At 40.4% G+C, this 12,825-nt stretch overlaps 1 protein-coding gene and 1 long non-coding RNA gene across 4 annotated transcripts in view; one reads left to right on the forward strand and one right to left on the reverse strand.

Moving 5' to 3' along the window:
• The window catches only part of LOC142820917 (uncharacterized), a 155,066-nt gene extending 154,492 nt beyond the window's left edge, over positions 1-574 (forward strand). Inside the window, exon 3 of the long non-coding RNA XR_012897935.1 lies at positions 459-574. This is a non-coding gene — a long non-coding RNA (uncharacterized LOC142820917). The remainder of the gene's footprint in view (positions 1-458) is intronic.
• GRIK1 (glutamate ionotropic receptor kainate type subunit 1) overlaps positions 1-12,825 on the reverse strand; it is a 206,390-nt gene that overhangs the window by 119,850 nt on the left and 73,715 nt on the right. The gene's annotated exons all lie outside the window — the stretch shown is intronic.

Consider the following 12,825-nt stretch of genomic DNA (forward strand, 5'->3'; position numbering starts at 1 on the left):
AATATCTTTCTGTTGGTGGGGCCCTGCAGGCCATAGCAGAAATCAGCTGATCTTTGGGGTAGAGGATTTCAGCTTGAAAATCCTGTCATCCTCTGTTGGGACAATGATGCATCTCGACACCTTCCCCTTTTTACCTCACCTACCAGTTCTGTGGAGGGACAATACCAGAGAGGGGTATCTGTAGGATATTGGGGCAGAGAAGGAAAAGTAGTAGAGCCAATTGCTTCCTCCCTCCCTGACTCTCACCACCACCAGTGGTTAACTTCAAACTTGCTGTATTTTGCTATTCTTTTTGTAATGCTTGGCTGAGGGTTGGGAATGATCCAGGATCATTTTAAATACTGCTATTTCTGTCTTTGAGAGAGTGGAGCCAAGTTGTCTGACCTGACTAAAATGGTGGTGGCTTTTCTTGTAATAGCTCAGTGAGGGGGAATAAACATTTTGTTTTTTATTTCTAGATAATAGAATACAGTTCTGAGAATATAACAATTTTCAGCACCTCCTGAAAAACACCCCTGATTAACTTCTTCACAACAATCTGTGTGAAGTGCCTTGGGATCCACTGATATCATGCTGTCTAGTGTCCTTCTGAGCAAAGAATATGTTCATGCTGCGGTGTAAGCAAGAGCTGCTCAGAAACCACCTCCCTTCATGGAGAGACCAAACTTAATGCGTGGTTGAATCTGCCATGGGGTAACAAGCAGACCCAAAGACTTGTGAAAAGAGTAACAGACTCAGAGAAAAAGCTCTGCAAGGAACCATAACAATTTCTGCTGTTTTTTAAGCAATTGTTTTTGATTTCACGTGAATAACAAAGCCAGGGGTTAGAAAAGGCACTTCTCATTGTTGACATTATGTTTCAGACCTTAAAAGCCAGAAGAATAAAAAGAAATTTGTGGATCTAAAGTGAGCAAGTATGAAAATTGAACTTAAAAGTGGAACAAAACCAGAAAATAACAAACAAATCACCTTGTTTTCCTTTATAACCCTTTATGGGTATTTCAGCAGGGTAGAGGTAAATAATTATCCAAAACTCCAAACAATCCTATAGGGACTGAGTTTCTGCAATATAAGCCTCCAGTTTCTGTTTGAGAGACACCTGCAAGCTTAAAGAAATAGATTTTGTATAGCTTTACCTAATATCCATGGAGATATGTAAAAATATTTTTACTGTTGCGTTGGTGGACCAATATATGCATCTTCTACTAGCACTAATAGAGTTCCATATTGAATATTCATGTATCAAAATGAGCATATGCTACAAATTGAGAACATTTTTCTCAACTAACTATGATTTATATAACACCATCAGTGCAGTAGGTGCTTTACAGTCAAGCAAGAAGACAGACTCCCAGCCTTGGAAAACATCATCACAGCAGGCAAATCTGAAGTTGCACTTTAATAGTGGGAGGTGCAGATTTTGCAACTGATATATGCTTATAACAGCTAGGTTTCATCAACATATGCACATTGAATTCCAATATTTCTTTATAATAATGGTAGTTGGTTCTTGTTAAAGTCATTTAGGTGCCTGTAATTTATAACTTTCATGGTAATTACCAATCTGGAACATTTCTGCTCCAGAATCCACTGAGGGCTGTTGTGTCTGGAAATATCTATTCATGTCTTCATTAGTGAATACTAAAAGAACAAGGGCAAACAGCCTGCATTTGCACCTAATTGCAACTTTATGTGAAGTATTATACTATGCAAGTTTAATAAACTTTCTGCAATAGGAACCAAACTGAATTTATTTTACTTTGGACTGCTTTGAGACTGTTGGTTTCTTTACTAAATAATGTTACAATCTTCAAAAGCCTGTATTATTACACTTGTGATTTAAAACCACTAACTCACACAGGAAATATGCTTCCCAGTTATGTCAGACCATTTATTGAGGATCATGTATACTGTAATTCCTGTGTATAATTGGTTTAATAAAGGGGGATATGAAAGCCTTAATTTGAATTGTCTTGCTTTAGTGGAAGCAGTCAATGTTATATCATAATACACTTTTTAATATCCCTAAAGATTCTTTTAAACAGAACTTAATTTCTTAGTTTGATTTTTACTTTTCGTTGTGACTTTTGATAGGCTTCAAAGGTTTTAAAACTATCTTCTAGATAAACCTTAGTGCTATGTAGACAGAAGACCCAATCTTTCTTCTACATAGGCTTCAAAAGTTTTATAAACATAAGTCCCAACCTAACTCTGCACTAGTACACAAATAATAAATGTCTATTTCACCCACAGATAATTTTTTGGGCTAACTGAAAGAACAAAATTGGGATCAGTGTACAAGCTTAATAAAAGAGAAATAATACTTAGGTCTGGTGGGTTTGAATCCATCATTTGATAATTTTTAAAAACTAAATGCTGCAAATGTATGACATTTGTAAGAAACATTTATTAAACTCTTCCAGTGGGGAGATCTCTACAATGTGTTTTCTGTTATTTTTTTTCCATTCTAATAATAAACATCACAGGAAAACAACAATTAGTCCTATGGCACTTTAGAAACAAACAAAAGGATCATGAACTTCTGTGCATAAAGCCCAGTTCATCAGTGAATTTTAGTGGATCAGTGAAGTGGGTTTTACCCACAAAAGTTCATTTTTCTATGTATTTTTGTTAATCTCTAAGGTGCCACAGAACTATTTTTTTTTAATTCCAGATTAACAGGGCTACCCCTCTGAGACTTTCATCCCAAGAAAGTTGATTAAGTAAAAATTAAAGTGGATTATTTTCATTCACATCATTGGACTTTGAAACTGGTACAAAATGCATATGAAAAGTGATTCTAGGCAGGGAGCTTTATTAACCTTTTTCCTCCTCTATAGTTTCAATATACAGAGTATCTCCACATGTCTAATTTTAAGTGTGTGAATAGCTTCAGTGGAACTGAGGCCTAGACACTCAAAGGGTATGTCTACACTGCAGTGTTATTTTGAAATGACACAAAATGCATTTCGAAATAGCATTTTGCTATTTCGAAATAGCACGTCCACGCTGATAGGATGCTGAATCACATTTAAGGGTGGCCGGAACTGGTTCTGGCAGGGCATCAGATCAGGAGTTACCTTGTGTGGCTGCTACCTGAGTCTATCTGAGACCTGTGCTTAAAGAGACCGGTGTAGATTATTGTGTTCCTCCATTTAGTGTGGAGATCATGGACATTGGAGGCATCCCCCCAAACCTGAATTAGGTCCCTGATCTCTGCACTGGACCAGAGAGGCACCCACCTTTTCTGGACCCTGGCAGGCTCCTGGGAGCTGGCAGATTGGTCCTGGGGATCGGTGGAGGGCTGGCTGGCACTGGCTACCTGGCTCATGCTGGGGCCACTGGGTCGGGTGCAGTGACTGCTGGCTCTGGGATGGCAGGCTTGGAGCTGTCACAGGCACAGTGGGCAGAGTCTAGCCCTTTAAGGGCTCCTGGGAGAGAGATGAGTTTTCTTGGTTGTGCCCAGAATGGCCACCAGGGCATTTGGGAAGGGCTGGAGGCCCCCTATTTCGAAATAAGTGTCTACACAACACTTATTTCAAAATAGCAATTTTGAAATAGAAGCTATTCCTCATGGAATGAGGTTTATCAATTTCAAAATAAGCCCTCAGCTATTTCGATTTAATTTTGAAATAGCAGTTTGGCTGTGTAGATGCTGGTAAAGTTATTTAGAAATAACGGCTGTTATTTAGGTATTTAGGCATCTAGTTCCCATTCATTTAACTGGGATTTAGGCACCTAAATACTTTTGAGCATCTGGGTCTAAGTGATTTCAGCAGGACCATTTATGTGCTTACAGTTATGCATGTTTAAATACCTTGCTGAAATGGGGCTTAATTTCTTGCAATATTTATTCAAAGGTAGATATTTGACAGTAAGAGAAAATGTCTGAATTCATGAGACCTTTTACAGTTGCATTGGTGTCTTACTCATAAATTGCTAAGTATCATGCATCTGACGAAGTGGGTCTTTGCCCACGAAAGCTTATGCTCCTACACTTCAGTTAGTCTATAAGGTGCCACAGGACTCCTCGTCGCTTTTGCAGATTCAGACTAACACGGCTACCCCTCTGATACTTAAGTATCAGAGGGGTAGCCCTGTTAGTCTAAATCTGCAAGAACAACAAGAAGTCCTGTGGCACCTAACAGGACTTCTCATTATATGAAAATAGTGTAAGAGTTGAAAAATTTTATGCAACTGTTCAGTCTACTGTAATTGGAGTCTCTGAGCTATTAATTTGCTCAAAAGTGATTCAAAATGTAAAAGCTCAAACTGTGGCGAAGCTACCAGGTGTAGTTATAATGTAGCACTCTTTAAATGTCCATAAAACCATGTTGCTACAAAGAATAAATGGTAATAGCTTATAATTATTATAGTGCATCAAGTGTGCCTCGCAAGCCATTACATAGCTGTAATTTCAACATAAAACCAATCAGAAGAACAATACCCGAGTTTCAAATAAAATGACAGTATTTGTGATAGCCTAATACAAGAGCATGGCATGCGCGTGCGCACACACATAGAGTATTTTGGTTTTGCAATAAGTGTTTCTCTTCTCCTTCCCTTATGCAAAATTATAGTGTAAATGTGAGGCTATGTCTAGACTGCAGGCTTCTTTCAGAAGAAGCTTTTCTGGAAGAGATCTTTCAAAAAAATGTCTTCTGAAAGAGAGCGTCCACACTGAGAGAGTGCATCAAAAAAGTGATCTGCTTTTTTGACAAATAGCGTCCATTCAGTGTGGACGGTATCTTGCATGTGAGCTGTGATTACTATGGGCAGAATGGGCACTAAGGCACCTGTACTCTTTCCTCTTCTTTTGAAAGAACTACCTCTTCTCCATCCACACATGCCTTTTTCTGAAAGAGCTCTTTCGGAAAAAGGCTTCTTCCTCATAGAAAGAGGATTACCAATGCCGGAAAAACCCCTCTGTTCTTTCAATTTACTTTTGAAAGAACGCGATTGCAGTGTGGACATTACTCGGGTTTTGTTGGAAAAACGACTGTTTTTCTGACAAAACTCTGTAGTGTAGACATACTCTGATTGTTTCCAGTTTGAGAATACTTCTTGTACAGTCTGATCCGAAACCCATTAGAATCAATGGAGCTCCTTTCCATTGAAATCAATGATTAAGGCCCTTAGAGTTAGATGCTTTATGAAAAGTTCAGATAGGGTTATCATTAGAATTAAGACCGTTTTGGTCTTTCACTGGGATTCAGACTGAAAAGCTAAAAGGAAATTTCTAAGTAGCTTGCTTTCAAGCAATCATGCTCATGCCACACTCGGGGAATTTTACTGCAGTGTAGCAGTGTCCACATGAGACCATACTGACCAGCAAATTGGTGCTCCATAGAGTCATGCCCACGCTTTTCATGTGGAAATTTGTCATATAGACAGGCACTGGGGTTAGCAATGTGCGATGTTTCCTCCATTTAAGGCAGGGGTGAGGAACCTAAGGCTCAGGGTCTAGAGGCGGTCCCCAGCTTGCCTGGATCTAGCCCCGAGGCGCAGGGCTCCCTCCCAGCATTGGGGAGTCCATGCTGGTGCTCCAGTCCTTGTCACCCACCCAAAAGCCACTAGCCTGCACACCACTAGGCTCTGGTATGTGTGAGGGGAATGTGGGGAGTGTCTGTCTTCTTCTCAGCTGCTCAGTTGGGGGCCATGTCCGTGAGGATTTGGTTTTTTTTCCCCTCACTTGTGCACAGTCCCTGACTGATTTTTCTGAGGGTCAGTGGCCCTCCCACCTAAAAAAGGTTCCCTACCTCTGAAAGCAGAGTCACTGTGGCAAGCCCATCCCTATGACAGAATTCAAGTGATCTGCAACCTGCAATTGTTGCAGAACCCTTATGTGGTTCCTGGAGTCACATCCTTTCCCCCGCACAATAGAGCCACATTTATTTAGTTGCATCCAGAGCCCACAATGCTTGAGACTGATGGGAGCTTTTGGCTCAAAAGGTGCCATCCCGGTCCCATTGAAGTAAATGGAAGTTTTGCTATTCACATCCATCAAACTAGGATTGAATCCTAAGTGCACAATCTTTAATATAGTCTAATTGCTTTGGGTAATTTGAGGAATAAATTTGAAAGTGCAAGGTATGCCAAAATATTTTTCTTGAGAATTGTTAATTACCCAAAACACAGTGCATGTTTTTTGGAAAGACTACAAAGAGTTTTAAGCAGTTCTTGCAATCCTGTAAAAAATAAGTAGGCATTTTAACATTGCCTGAATGCTCATTACCAAATGTGTATATATAGACCAACTGCTGTAATCTGCATGGTGAAAACGGCTGTTTAATTAAATATTTAAACAGTGCAGATATTCCAAACAAGTTCCTTTGATTTATTTTGTTGATTTATCCCCTTATAATAAAGTCTTGTTTTTCTTTGTACACGTGATAGTTATTTTAAAGGCATAGGACCTGATTCTGATCTATTATCATTTTTCCATCATTGTAACTCTGTTTACTGCTTAGCAGTTACACCTGATGTAAATCAGTTTTAATAGCAAGAAACTCAGGCTCATTGTTTTTCTTTAAAATGCAGTAACACATTTGGAACAGAAAGTGCAGATTTCTGCCATTATCACAAAACAGGGGCTTCATTGTGCTAGCGTGGGTTCTTGGGTGTCTGCTGACCTTGATGGGGATTGTTGGGAATGAACAAACTTCATGAGGTTTAAAAGCTTTAGAGGGGTAGCCAAGTTAGTCTGTAACTAGAAAAGTTTAAAAAACAACCAATAGTCTAGTAACACCTTAAAGACTAACAAAACATGTAGATGGTATCAGGGGCTCTTGTGGGCACAACCCACTTCTTCGGATGACTAGACCACTCCAGTCATCTGAAGAAGTGGGTTGTGCCCACGAAAGCTCACGATACCATCTACATGTTTTGTTAGTCTTTAAGGTGTTACTAGACTATTCATAGGGTTTGTAAGGAAAGGAGAGCTCAAGGTACTCAGGCTATAATGGAGAGTTTCATATGAAAAAATCCCCCATAGACAGGAAACAAAATGTCAGTGGGAGCTTATCTAAACAAGGCCTGTGTGGTTAGGCTTTTTATTCTTTAAAAATATTTAGTTTTACAAACTATAAGCCTCATTCAGATCCAGACTGGATGCCATTCTGGAAGATATATCTGCTTTCATCCAACACAAGTCTTTGGGCTCATTACAGGCGGGATAAGGTGAAATGTTTTGGTCGGTATTATACAGGAGGTCAGAAAAGATTATCCAGTGGTCCCATCTGGTCTAAACTCTTTGCATCTGGGAATGAGGTTGTCAATCGTATTAGAATACCAAACAGGAAGTTGTATTATAGATTAAAATAAAACTTTCTTTCATTATTATGCAAATTAAAATGAATTGTGTAATAGAATTTATGCACACTTGTGACTTTCATTTGGCAACAATGTAGTAGTTAATCATATTCGTGTATTTTTTTGGGTGATGCTGACTATTGAAACATGGCCAAATTAATGACCACAGTCCATTTTCTATCTAAATCAAGCACGTATAGGAGACAATTTTAGTGATTATAGCTCTGTGTGACATATGCTTAATGATTTAGATTGGCTTCTAGAGAGAAGGATTTAATCTAAGGCATTTATGGCATTGGGCTCAAATTATTTGTATCAGTTGACTGAAGCGCATATTTCTCTATGCAGCTTATGTTCAAATGAGGATTCTATTTGTCTCCTGCGGGATCTAAACTGAGGGCTTTTGTCAGATTTTCTCTAATTAGATGCAACTCTATGTGTTGTTTAACCAATTTGCAGTGCAGGTATCTGTCATTTTCAAATCCGCTTTAAAAGCCATTTAAAAATTAGCAGATAAGATTCATAATTAATTTTTACTTGTATGATTTGGTTAAGATTTTTCAACCCTGCCTCTTTCCCCTCGAAGAGGGCCAAATGCCCAGTTATAATTCAAATTGCTGAACATCCACATCCCTTTGGGCCATTGAAAAATCTCAGCCTTTATATCCACTAAATGACAGATTAGGGACTGATCCAGGGGCTGCAGGAGAAAATAAAGAATGGAGATATTTATAAAGATAAAAAAGAACCAAGAGAGGGTCATCAGTCTTCCCTTGTACAGCTGCTTGTCTGCTGACTTCCAGTCTTAGGCATGGATCTACTATTAATCTGCTACAATGATTTGTGACTTTCTCCTCCGTCTTAGGGTACGTCTAGACTACAGGCTTTTGTCGACAGAAGTTTTGTCGACAGATACTGTTGACAAAGAGCGTCTAGACTACATCCAGTTCTGTCGACAAAGCAAGCTGCTTTGTCAACAAAACCCTGTAGTCTAGACACAACCCTAGGTGCAATAACACCTTCTGTCGACAGAACTCTGTCGACAAAAGGCGTTATGCCTCGTAAAATGAGGTTTATCAGCGTCGACAAAACTGCTGAGTTCTGTCGACGTTATGTCGACAGAACTCAGCGGTAGTATAGACGCAGGTATAGTTTTGTCAACAAAAGTCCACTTTTGTCGACAAAACTCTGTAGTCTAGACACACCCTAAATAAACTGCTTCAAACAATTGTTTTCCATCTACTGTACATAGTAAAAGGAAAGTTTTACCTGTAGCTGCACTTGTGTGTCACTTGCTGAAGCAAATGAAAGTTTTGTACAGCTTTCATGGAAGCACTTTGCATGTGCTCTGTGTGATCCTGATGCAAAATTCACAGACATTGATAGAAAGGTTCTTATTGTCTGAAGTTGTCTTTGGATCAGGCTCTGCACATTTATTGGATCTGGGATCAGACCCTGTGCGCTTACTGGTCTTCAGAGTCTGTTGAGCCCTTGTGACTCGTATTCATAGCAATGAGTTAAATTCAAATATAAAGTAGGAAAAGCAGAGCGTAGGCTAGAGCAAATAATCAATATGAACATGTCATTTCCCCAAGCACATTCGGCAGCTGGCTTAGAAATGATTGAGGGCAGCTGAAGGTTTTTTTTCCATTTTTCTCCAAAATTGAGTGGCTGATGAACCTATTTAGACTCATCAGTTGGCTGTTTGTCCTATTTTGGCTCATTTGAGAGGAATGACCCTCCTAGGGCTTGAGTGAGGGCAGAGATAATTGATCAATCCTGGAAGACTATTGTAAGGCTCTCAAGGGATGAGGACTTTGAACGTTCTGTGGTGAAATGCTGGAGGGGTGGGGAAACACCAATAGCCTTCCAAAGGGACAATCATGTTAGTCCGTATCTGCAAAAACAATGAGACGTTCCGTGGCAATTTAAAAACTAACAGATTTGTTTGGGCATAAGCTTTCATGGGCAAAAACAAAGTTGGTCTTTGCCCACAAAAGCTTATGCCCAAATAAATATGTTAGTCTTTAAGTTGTCACAGGATTCTTTCTAATAACCTTATAATGCTGGTGTGTGCAGAAAATAAAGAGGGCTATTAGTAGGATAATTGGGGCCAATCAAAGCTGGAAGGAGGTGAACTTCACTCCCGCATCCTTAAGAGCTTCTTAGGGCTTGTAGCTTGGCAATGGTGGGGTACAGCTATGCATGGAGGAAAGTCAGTTCTATATACTTTAGGGCTGTGTCTACATTGGCATCCTTTTCCGGAAAAGGGATGCTAATGGGACACTTCAGAATTGCAAATGCTGCGGGGGATTTAAATATCCCCTGCGGCATTTGCATGAACATGGCTTCTGTTTTTTTCCGGCTCGGGGCTTTGCCGGAGAAAAGCGCCAGTCTAGACGGGATCTTTCGGAAAATAAAGCCTTTTCCAGAACATCCCTTATTCCTCTTAAATTCAGGAATAAGGGATGTTCCGGAAAAGGCTTTATTTTTCTGAAAGATCCCATCTAGACTGGTGCTTTTCTCCGGCAAAGCCCCGAGCCGGAAAAAAGCGGCAGCCATGTTCATGCAAATGCCGCAGGGGATATTTAAATCCCCCGTGGCATTTGCAATTCCGAAGTGTCCCATTAGCATCCCTTTTCCGGAAAAGGGTGCCAATGTAGACACAGCCTAGAAGTGTGCATCTGTTTGTCAGTCTGTCTGTTCAAGAACTCCTCCTAAATGGTAAGAACTAGGACCACCAAATTTGGTATGCAGCTTTCCTAACTTAAAGCAAAGTCTGGGTTTGGTTGTGCCAAGAAAATGGGAATGCTGGGAATAGGACTGTTTTCCATAACATGGAAATGAAGGGGACGGAGAGAGATGGGATGTGAAACGGTGGGGGGAAAAGAAGAGGGACGCATGCTAACAGTGAACACTGGGGGCAGTGAGCCTACAGGGGAAAGCTATAAGCAGAGTAACCATTGGGGGCAACCACACCGCCAAGAGAGTGGCAGCAGGGCGAGGGCTCAACCATTTTGCCGGCCACTAGACTGGGTAAGTAGCCTCCCTACCCCAAACTCTTTCCTCCTCCCCCTACCCACCTGGCTCTTGGCTGCAGCATTGGAGGGGGTGAGACGGAAGGCCCCTGGCATCCAGGGAGGTTGGTGGAGGGGGAGATAAAGCCCCGCTGGATGGGACCTGCCCCTGCCCTGAGCCGCTCCTCATCCCTCCTCACCCCTCGCTTTCACCCCCACTTATGCTTCCAGCCTCCTGCCCTTCCCTTCCCCATATCCTCAAGGCCCTGCCCTGGCTCCTGAAATTTCCCCCACTCTCCAACACACACACTGCCAGCTGCCTGCTCTGAAGGACTTGAGCAATGCTGGATAAGTATTCTAGTATGACTATAACCAAATAGTGACCATAAAAGCTGGACAACTTAAATGTAAATCACACATTGTGCCAATTGTAGCTGTTTCCTACTATGCTCTATCCACAGAGATAAACTGTTTTGCCAATTTCTGATTAGACTGGTAGCATATTTCCAGGGACAAACTGCCCATAGACAAATTTTCATCACCATTGAGTGCACCCACCTTTGGGAAAATGTTTCACTATCAGCACCCCCTCTGGGAGGAGATACAGACTTCTACAACACTTAGGCTACGTCTAGACTGCAGACTTTTTCCGCAAAAGCTTATGCAAATGATGCACAGAGTAGAATATTGCCGCATTTCATTTGCATAATTAACTAGCAGCCGTTTTAGCGCAAGAGGCTTTTTCAGGAAGAACGGCTCTTGCACAAAAGGGTTTTTTTGCGCAAAAATGAGCTGTCTGCACAGCTCCTTTTTGTGCAAAAGCCTCTTGCACTAAAAAGGCTGCGAATTTAATGCAATTTTATGGCATCCTTTGATTTAAGTCTGTACATGTAGGCAAGATAATATCAAACAGATAAACAAAGGCATATATGACACTTACAGAAAATAACAATTTCCCTGATTCACCACCCATACAACAAGTAACCATTCCTGTTCCTTATTAAGGGTGAAACTCACTGCTGTGCCAAGGCCTGTACACCATTTAACTCCTATTTTGAAGTACAATTGTCATGTATTGATCTATTGCACAGAGCTAAACTTCACACTAAGGCCCCAATCTGGGCAGATGATGACAGTCTGATTGCATGTTCCAATAAATGATCCAGAAACTATTAGAGACAGAACTTGTGTATCAGCAGTGTAGACATGAGATCAGTTTCATGTCTTGCGTGACATATTTTCAGTCCTCCACCTGCAAGCTGTACAAATAAGCATGACTGTTCAAAATTGAAGCCCTAAGAAAAGGGCTTTGTACATTTCTTAGAGAAGATACTTAATTTAAAATCCTTTTATAAAAATATAAAAATTAGCTACATAAAAAACAAAAAAGGGAAGATGGGAGGTTAAGACTTGTAAGAGGGCAAAGGTAGAACAGTTTCAGTATTTGGCCTGCAAATATATGCATGTACAAATGATTTGCTTTCTTATAAGCTTAACTTTAAATTGCTTGGCTTTCTAGTTACTATACTTATTTTTTTCAAAATACAATGTATTCTTGTAAGGATTTTGAATTGAACTAAAGTTGATACCAGCATTACAATTTTAAGACCCCTAGCATCAAAAGGAAGAAATAAAATTGTTTGTGAGTGAATCTTTTACCTTCCCATTCAGATGAAGTAAATAGGATTATTTCTTTGAGTTTTATAATTGAAACATTATTTCTCTAAATTCCTAGAGTTTATCCTTTCTTACTGTGCAGAAATGCTTGAAAATGAAACTAAAGGGTCAAATAACACTTTCACCTATTGCATGGGGCCAAGTCTATGGGTTAAAACAGGGCAAGAATTGTCCCAATTGAACCATTTATCCAACAATTCAAAATGTTTTACAAAGATTGAGTTTTGATGGGTAGAAAGAGACATAGTACCTCTGGAAGTCAAGAGAGTTTCACACTTTGAGTAGTTCTTTTTCGCTGGTCCTCAGTTTTGCACCTGACTCTCACCTATAACAGCCACACCTGGCAAACTGCTTTGCCACGTAGGGGTTGTTATGAGAGGAAATGCTATTCCCCCATCATAGAAGTCTGCTTTGGTGGATGAAGCAATGGTGATCTGTTGGTCCAATGCCTGGAAAGGCACTGCATCAGTGTATTGGGGCATACTTTAGGCTTTACAAGGCACCAAAAAAAACCAAAACCACACTACCACTGGCTGTCTATTGTAGCTACAGAAATTCCCAATCTTTAAACCTTTTGAGCTGGTCTTTAATCTCAGAGAGAGAGAGCGAGAGAGAGAGAGAGAGATTGCCCTCATATAATGGTCATCTTGCTTTAAAAAAACCCTCATATGGGTATTTACGTATCATTAAGAAAGTAAGTCTTGTAGTGAGGGGCAAGAGGTGAAGAGACAGGTGTCAATGAACACTGTGAGTCGTAGTCACAAACCTGCATGCAGCTGACGTGGGATTCTGGTTACACAGCTTGGAAACCTGGGTGCTA

This window comes from Pelodiscus sinensis, chromosome 1 (genome assembly GCF_049634645.1).
Source record: "Pelodiscus sinensis isolate JC-2024 chromosome 1, ASM4963464v1, whole genome shotgun sequence".
Lineage (NCBI taxonomy): Eukaryota > Metazoa > Chordata > Testudines > Trionychidae > Pelodiscus > Pelodiscus sinensis.